The 10,000-nt window shown below is 42.4% G+C and overlaps 1 protein-coding gene across 5 annotated transcripts in view; it reads right to left on the reverse strand.

Moving 5' to 3' along the window:
* The window catches only part of triob (trio Rho guanine nucleotide exchange factor b), a 103,308-nt gene that overhangs the window by 47,294 nt on the left and 46,014 nt on the right, over positions 1-10,000 (reverse strand). The gene's annotated exons all lie outside the window — the stretch shown is intronic.

The following is a 10,000-nucleotide window of genomic DNA, read 5'->3' on the forward strand; positions in this document are numbered from 1 at the left end:
TCATATCATAATATCTCAATAAAACCTTGCCTGCACTATAGCTCTGCACCTGATCAAACAGGCCTCTGACCTCAATCAGATAAAAAAGAAACACACACTCACAAAAACATTACAATCACAATAGCGTCTCATTCACACAAATTATCTCCACATCAGTGGTTTAGAGAGACAGCACCTCTGTGATTAGTCATCAGACTAATAAGACATCACAATTGCACAAAAACTCCGGCAAGGTGCACCAGTGTAACTGGTGGAAAAAATATCTGTCTGTATTACCCTGCAAAATTTATTTTTATGCATTTTTATAGCCTACACATCATTGACTACAAGATAGGGCCAAATGTTACTTTTCCAATTTTTTCCAAAATGTTTCCAACATTTTTCTAGGATCCCCATGACTAAAGACTAACCCTCACATCATTACTATACCCAGAATGAGATTTGATAGATAACACCTTTATCCCCAAACCTCCTCACTCACCACGCGTCAAGGACACAGCAGGGACTAAAACAACCCTGCTGTTTAGAGATGAGATGGCACGCACACACACCACATACTGCACAGCATCCCTCACACACACACACACACCACATACTGTACATCATCCCTCACACATGCAACAGGCTTACACTTAGGAATGGACCCATAGATAATATATAGCTCACAAAATATTTATTTTACGTTTTTACATTTTTATGTAAAAAGCGTTAATTTTTTTTCTTCATGTAGTTTATCTACTTTTAACTATGAAATAACATTCATGCTAGGGCTGGGCGATATGGACCAAAAGTCATATCCCGATATATTTAGGTTGAATATCAATATAAGATATATATCCCGATATTTTTTCCGCAAAGTTAGAGCTGTAAAATGAAATGTTCGGTCAAATATGAGTAGTTTTATTTAAAACTCACTACTCAAATAACAATAAATGTAAACATAAAACTGGAGTGCCTTTTTTTAAATCAAAGCTCCGTAAGGTGCACATTTAAATAAAAAAAATATCTTAAATAAAAATAGCCTATAAAATAAAATAGGCCAATCTTTTTCTGAAATAAAATATATTTATATGAGAAAAGTAGCGTGCAGTTTCACAGCAGTGCAGAGAGGGGAGCAGTGCAGAGAGCTCCGGTCAGCGGCTTGCGTGGAGCAAGGATCACGGCGCAAATTTGAACTATATCGATATATGCGATATGGTCTAATTCCATATCGCATTTTAAAATATATCGATACATCTTTTATATCGATATATCGCCCAGCCCTAATTCATGGCCATCGCTTGAAATATTTATGAGTTTACTTTATAGCCCAAAACTCCTTCTGCTCATCATAAGTCTCCATTAATTTACGGTTGAGTGTTGGCCCTACCAATATGGTGGTTGCAATTACATATTCCTCCTGATAGAACTCAACAGACAATGCGGCATCTACGTATATATCGTAACACCTCCATTTATCACCCATTTCGTTCTAAAGTTCTAAAACAACAATGTTTTTCAATACTTTAAAATAACATTTGATAAATAAACCTTACATTTTTCAGTAGCCATAAGTGTGTAGATTTGAACAAAATCTGGTTTGGTTCTTACCAGGGCTTTTACTGCCTGAAATATCATATTTTGTTTACCGCACTCGGAGGTTAGTGCTGGCCTGGTGGGTCATCTATTCCCAGCCTTTCTCACGGCACATCAACGGTTAGCCCGAGAATTCTCGTCGCAATTCAAAATTCCACTGGAGCTCCAAGCGGATTTGTACACTGTTTACAGCTCTTCGAGTCATGGTAAAATGTAATTTTTGGCACATAATTAAGATACACTTATGGTGTGGGTGTTTCTTCTTTTTGTATGGAAATGAATATTAAGTGACACATACACGTAAGAGGATGGAAACACGGGACTGGTGGTAATAGGGGGCTTTCCGATATATCTATGAATGGACCCCTATAGGGATGGGACGATATGGTGATATGGTACAATACCTATTCATATATGGTACAATATCCACCCAATATCTTAATACGATATAATGTTTATATCAGTATTTAATGTTAATACTTGGAATAACCCACCATAGGCTACTATTACATATATAAATAGTTGCATTCTACACAGCTACACAAAACATTATCATGCAACTGCATTGATACGACAAATTCTATTCTATTCTAAATGATATATGAATGAACACACCCATTACTATAACACACAGCTCTGTGTTTACACACAGACACACACCCATTACTATAACACAATACTGTAGCACACAGCTCTGCACACTGAGATGCACCTCTCTCCCACGTTTTCATATCTACACAACACTCACCTAGCAGGTCCAAAGCTACAGTAGTCACAGAGAGACCAAAGGCAACACAATCTCCCCTCACAACACACACATCTCCCCTCACAACACACACACACACACACATCTCCCCTCACAACACACACATCTCCCCTCACAACACACACACACACATCTCCCCTCACAACACACACATCTCCCCTCACAACACACACACACACACATCTCCCGTCACAACACACACATCTCCCCTCACAACACACACACATCTCCTCTCACAACACACACATCTCCCCTCACAACACACACACACACACACACATCTCCCCTCACAACACACACACACACATCTCCCCTCACAACACACACATCTCCCCTCACAACACACACATCTCCCCTCACAAAACACACACACACACACACATCTCCCATCACAACACACACACACACACATCTCCCCTCACAACACACACACACATCTCCCCTCACAACACACACATCTCCCCTCACAGCACACACACATCTCCCCTCACAACACACACACATCTCCCCTCACACACACAGACATCTCCCCTCACAACACACACATCTCCCCTCACAACACACCTAAAATGCACACCTACTGCATTTCGTTGTCTCTGTACTTGTACTCTGCACAATGACAATAAAGTTGAATCTAATCTAATCTAATCTAATCTAATCTAAAAGAGCTGATGTTATTCTTACAGTAGCATTTTGGCAGTAGCATGTTTGGTAGTGGGCTACAATTTGTGATACTTTTGCAGTGCCCGTTAAAATGTGCTATTCCCATAGAAAACCCGTAGCCCAATTACATGGCCGCAGGTAGGCCTGCTTTCGTTGCTACCCCCCTTAATTTACTGTTCGTAGTCAAATTAGACTGTACAGTTTTAATTGCTCTTATTTTAACATACCGGTAAATTAAAAATGTACACTATAACAATAGTAATAATAATATTTTTTTATGTATATATTTTTAAGATTTGTTGCCTATATGGATGTTGGTATGGTAGTCAGGGCACATACTCAACCATAGCGCTGGCATTTTGTAAAACTTCATAAAGCACACTCATGCACTCATCCTTCAATCCACTGTTCATCACAGACACAGGGTGCCTTACTAATGCATCGCCTTTCCATGGGGGCCCTCATACAGGGGTCAACCTGACCTAAGGGTCCCTCATACAGCTCTTACTTTGAGCACACTTCCGTTAGCATCACAGCAAGCCCTTTCACTTCTGGCATTATGTAGCAAAAGGAGAAAGCAGGCACCCCACCTGGCCTCAAACCCCAGTACAAAACCTGCACTCTGATTGCATTTTATTTGTAGAGCACTTTATCATGTACTCAAAGCACTGTGACTGAACATTGTAGGGTAAAGAAGGGAGGCAGGCAGGATTAAAAGTAAAAAGAAAGCAAAATGAAATAATAAATTAGGAGGCACACATAAAATGTACAAGCAGTTGCAAGTTGGGGCAGCCATGGCCTACTGGTTAGCGCTTTGGACTTGGAACCGGAGGGTTGCCGGTTCAAACCCCGGCAAGCCTTACAAGTATAGGCAATATATTTGCTCACATGGTTCCTATAATTTACACAAGATTGATTTGTTCACAAAGGTGTGGTTCACATTGGGGGAGAAGTACATTAGTTCAAGAAAACACTGGGCTCCCATAATTTACTCTAAGCTTTCTTGTGGAAAGTATGATTCATGTGTAGAATGGGCACACAAGCACAGGAAAGTTGTAGGAGTGCGTGTATGGAGATGTCTTTCATCTCCTTGATGAAAATTATACTCTTTCGCATTCATTTCCTATGGCGGTCATTTCATCACAATGAATTTCATGTGTTCAAATGCCTTTGTGAAGGATATCATAGGGTCTTGAGGAAATCTGATGAAAAATGCCATATTTATGGTACAGGGAATGTGTAAATCGAGCATTTTTGACCAGAACAGTGTTAGAAGGTTAAAAAAATAGGATATGGGTAAAACATCATAGGGTAGGAAAAACATCATTCCATTCATGGAAAAGTTTGGGAATCCCTGTTCTGTATTACCACGTTATTCAATTGGCTAAACATACAACCTTAACTCAAAACAGCTGTTAGGCTTATGTCATTTTGATCTGTAAAAAATATCACATGCAGCCATGCTTAAATTCTGCTCACTGCCTGTTTATTATGATTTATCATCCGAAGAGAAGAAATACTGATTGGCTGGTGGAGTGGCTATTAATTCTGAATAACGGGACACCTATGGAGTAGATCTGGTAAAACAAGTTTAATCGCCGTTCCATATCAATGCTTATGAATGGTAACATAATAACGATTGACGGTTGAGCCTGGAGGCAGGCTTAGCAACAATGGAATCAATTGTAAACAAGCTAACTGTCCATGCTATCACTGTTATAGAGCCAACGAAAGTCACCGTTCCATATCAATGCTTATGAATGGTTACTCTAACAACCATAGTAGGACGACGGTTGAGCACAGAGCCCTATAAGCAGAGACGGTTAAGCTGTTTTGAGTTAAGGCTATATGTTTAGCCAATTGAATAACTTGGTGATACAGAACAGGGGTTCCCAAACTTTTCCATGACAAGGCCCCCTAAATACTACTAGGTTCTGGCCAAGGCTCCCCTTTTTCAAGATGTCTTATTACTGTAAACCCATCGACAATACTATAGCAAATGTAAAAATAAATTAAGCTAATCCTCTATCCATTTAGCCACAAGCACTTTGCGATGGAGCATATAGTGTGTGAAAATTGCATTTGGGGCTTTCTGCTATATGCGAGCCATCACTCCACTATCATTATCATGGAAAATATTCAGATATGCGACAAATTATTACAATGGTATTTTATAACAACTCTCATAGTAATAGGTATATTTTTAGAAATATATATTTATTTATGTTTTTGTTTTTATTTTTTATTCCAACTTGCTGCAGCCCCCCTAGCACCCCCTCACAGCCCCCACCTCTATATACACTCTATGGTTTATTCAGTCTAGAGACAGCCCCCACCTTTGCAGTACACTCTATGGTTTGTCTAGAGACAGCCCCAACCTCTATATATACACTCTCTGGTTTATTCACACCGTTTTTACCTCGATTTGAATAGCCACTGCATACCAGTGTTTGTTGGCATGTTGCAAAACCCGCGGGATCATTTTATGCAAGCAAACCGCATACAGAGACATTCTTTATTGTTGAGGTCAGACATGATAATCATCCAAACATGATCTACCTGTGCTGTGCACTGATTCATGCTGCCATGACTTCAGCGTCTCTCTGTCTCTGGTCCTGCGCTGAGTCATGAGAGAGGGGGCGTGGCCAGTGGCTAGAGCGGCAAAAGCCAACGTGTGCTTCTTACACCGACATATTTAACGATTTATCTTTTGCATTTTTCTTATCCAAACAACATCAAACCTACTCGCTCAACACTGCACTTACTCATGGCTATAGCAAGACACCAGCCAAGTTTGAAACGAACGAACGGTTCTACAAATGTGAATAACTAACACACACACTCTCACACACACACACACACACACACACACACACACACACACACACACAGACAGATGTTCCTGTAATATATAGATATTTAAACATAAAAACACATTCAAGTCACAGTAAACTTTTCTATAGTAGTGTATTACTGCAGCACACAGCCACAAACACATACGCACCCAAAGCCCTTCCAAACCCACACCAGAACAACAAGTGTTTCCACCATTAGTGGTGTACAGCTACAGTTCTCTTGTCCTCCTACTGGGCATGTGCCCGCCCCAACTCCACTCTCGCCATGCGGTGCACTACTTCCTTTCTTCCTTGATACTATTAGCCCTTTTCTCCCCCTCCCCCACCTCCATCTCTCCACTTCTCCGTCTCTCTCTCTCTCCATCTCTCCCCCTCTCCATCTCTCCACTTCTACATCTCTCTCTCTCCATCTCTCCCCCCTCTCCATCTCTCTCCATCTCTCTCTCTCCACTTCTACATCTCTCTCTCTCCACTTCTCCATCTCTCTCTCTCCACTTCTCCATCTCTCTCCATCTCTCTCTCTCTCCATCTCTCCCCCTCTCCATCTCTCCATCTCTCCATCTCTCTCCCTCTCCCTGCATGTTCAACCTTGCGGTCTGGTACTTACATTTGACACTGGCTGCCCAGAGCATGGCTCCTGCCGGGCTGTGGAGTGTCTGTCCGCCTGTCCGCCTGTCCGCCTGTCCGCCCCTGCTCCTCTCTCTCTCTCTCTCTCTCAGTCCACTCTCGCATATGGCCACCCTCAGAATGAGGCTAGTGCATGCGTGCTGCCTGCTCTCAAATCTTTTTGATGTGTGTGTGTGTGTGTGTGTGTCTGTGTCTTTCTGTGTGTGTGTGTGTGTGTGGGCGGGGGGGGGGGGGGGGGGGGGGGTTGTATGCATGCATGTGTGATATTTAATGTGAGTGAGTTTGAATTATGATTGTGTGTGTGTGTGTGTGTGTGTGTGTGTGTGTGTGTGTGTGTGTAACTAGCAGCATGTGCTGAGATTCCCCTCTGTTGACACAGACTGTAAGGGATTACTGTCCGTACACTGCTGCTGAAATCTGCTTGTCTGTGAAGACCTGCTGCTCCATAAGTAAGTGTGTGTGTGTGTGTGTGTGTGTGTGTGTGTGTGTGTGTGTGTGTGTGTGTGTGTGTGTGTGTGTGTGTGTGCATGTGTGTGTGTGTGTGTGTGTGTGTGTGTGTGTGTGTGTTTCTATGTGACTGTATGCATTTGTGTGTCTATGCTGCTATCTTTCTATCACATGAAACAGGAGTAGACTCTGCCGCTTTACCTGTCTCTTCTTCTCCTCCTCTCCTCTCCTCTCTCCTCCTCTCCTCTTCCTCCTCTCCTCTCCTTCTCCCTCTCCTCCTCCTCTACTCTCTCCTCTCCCCTCCTTCTCTCCTCTCCTCCTCCTCCTCTCCACCTCTACTCTCTCCTCTCCTCTCCTCTCCTCCTCTCTCCTCTCCTCTCTCCTCCTCCTCTCCTCTACTCTCTCCTCTCCTCTCCTCCTTCTCTCCTCTCCTCTCCCCTCCTTCTCTCCTCTCCTCCTCCTCCTCTCCACCTCTACTCTCTCCTCTCCTCTCCTCTCCTCCTTCTCTCCTCTCCTCTCCCCACTCTGCTGTAGCCTCCTTGTCTCTGTACGGTGTTCTGCTCTCCTTCTCACTGTTACTTTCCTGTTTCCCTCCTCTAGTCCTCCAGTTCTCTCCTGATTCCACCATCATTTTATCATTTGCTGCAGCCTCCATGGTAAACCCTTTGCCCGCAGACACACACACACACACACACACACACACACACACACACACATGCACGCACACACACCGGCTGTCCCACTGTGGCTGAGCAGGGCAGACTGCCAAGGCTCTAATGCCCATCAGGGCTACAGTGTGTCAGGGCTACAGTGTGTGTGTGTGTGTGTGTGTGTGTGTGTATGTGTGTATGTGTGTGTGTGTGTCCGTGTGTCAGGGGTTAAGAGGCGTGTAGAGAGGAATCTCTAATGCCCATCAAAGCCCTGGTCAGCTTGATGGGTCAAAATGTGTAGGAATATGTGTGTGTGTTTGTGTGTGTGTGTGTGCCTACTTCTCTGTGTGTGTGTGTGTGTGTGTGTGTGTGTGTGTGTGTGTCTACTTCTGTGTGTGTGTGTGTGTGTGTGTGTGTGTGTGTGTGTGTGCGCGTGTGTGTGTGTGCCTACTTCTCTGTGTGTATGTGTGTGTGTGTGTGCCTGCTCATTGGAATATGTGGGCGTGTGTGTGCCTGCGCATTGGAGGATTTTCAGGAATGTGGGACTGCTTTCACGTGTGTGGGGGTGGGTGTAAGAGAGTTATCGAGTGTATGTGTGTCTATTTGTGTGTGTGTGTGTGTGTGTCTTGTCCAGAACAGAAGCAAAAAGGGCACATGGGTTTGGCTCCTCATATGCCATCAGCTGACCTAAAAGCTCTAATATGCTGCAGTAGGCACATGTGTAGAGTGGACTATGTGCAGATGTGATGTGTATGCAGTGCACTGCACACTCACCTGTGTGTGTGTGTGTGTGTGCGTGTGCGTGTGCGCGTGTGCGTGTGCGTGTGTGTGTCTGTCAAGTCAAGTCACTTGTATTTATATAGCACATTTAAACATTTAAATACAACAGGAGTTGACCCAAAGTGCTTTACATGGCAAAAAGAGAGGTTGGGCAAGACAGTTAATACATACAAAGGGCTCAGGGCTACACAGGTCTGACAAATGTAAAGCATAAGATCAGTGGTCCCCAAACTACGGCCCGCGGGCCGAATATGGCCCGCCAACTCATTTTAGGTGGCCCCCCAAAACATGTCCGTGGTATATAGCATCTGGCCCGCACGGGAGTACGACATCGTCAAACTATAACCTCCGTAATTTCCCCATTCATTCTCTATGGCGAGTCTTAACAGTACACATGTAATACTCTTTTTGTCCACTGGTGGTTGTTTTGGCGCTGTTTTGCTTTTGCCATCGAAAACGGAATGAAATACTGCCTACTGCCTACCTGCAAACAATATAAGAGGCCTATGCTGACTGCATCAGTGCTCAAAGTATTCTAAAAGTTTATCAATTATTCGTTAATAACTAACTAACTTCTATTCAAGTCATATATCTGGGACTTTCTGGGATAATTATTTCTATTTTTTTTTCACACGTTTAAATGTTCATACAGAGTTCAAAGTTCTCATCAGGTGAGTGAAAGTTAGAATGGTGGTCATTTCAGATGTGTTTGCCAGCACTTCATAAAACTCTCATAGTTTGATAACTTTAAATTATTTGTAGGATATTGCTTGTTCACAACTTGAGTCTTTTTATTAGTATTATTTCATTTGAGCTACATTTTACACTGATATGGCATGGTGGCAACATAAACACAGCTAGCAATGGTATTAAATTGCAGTAGCCTATGATTAAATGTAATGGAATATTCAACTAAGGTAGACTGCTGTTGTTCACAGCACTAAGCTATTTATGGTTGACATACTCCGAGTCTCTGGCCCTCTCTTAGAGCCAGGCATAGTGAGCTGGCCCTCGGAAGAAAAAGTTTTGGGGACCACTGCATAAGATAGTTAGATCAATAAATGGGTAAAATTAAATATAGATATATAACAAAATAGAAAATAGAATAAAATAGAGTAAAACAGGTAAAATAGAGTAAACAGGAAAATAAAGGGAGTAAAAAATAAACCAAAGAGAAAAGCAATAAATAAGTAAAAACAACAACAACAAAAATAGATAAAGAAAAAAGTAGATAAAGTAAAGTAAAACAGATAAAAAAAGAGTGAACCGGTGAGCAGAGGGGAATGGAGGGGGGGGGGGGGCGGTGCTAAGGGTTTTTAAAAGCAAGAGAGAAGACCACCAGGTCGACCTGGGGGGGGGCTAAGCCATTGCTGTTTAAAAACAAAAAGTAAAATCTTTTTATCTTTTTAGTACCAGTAAGCAATCTGGCTGCTGCATTCTGGACCATCTGTAATTTATATCAAGGATTAAGTCAGACCTGTGTATAAAATAATAATAGTCTTGAGGTAATAAAAGCATGTATAAGAATTTCAAGATCGTTTTGGGATAAAAAGGACTTGAGATTGGATATTACTCTAAGTTGATAAAAGACACTTCTGACCACACTATGTGGGTTTGGTATTTTGGTATTTTGGTGT

This window comes from Alosa sapidissima, chromosome 10 (genome assembly GCF_018492685.1).
Source record: "Alosa sapidissima isolate fAloSap1 chromosome 10, fAloSap1.pri, whole genome shotgun sequence".
Taxonomy (NCBI): domain Eukaryota; kingdom Metazoa; phylum Chordata; class Actinopteri; order Clupeiformes; family Clupeidae; genus Alosa; species Alosa sapidissima.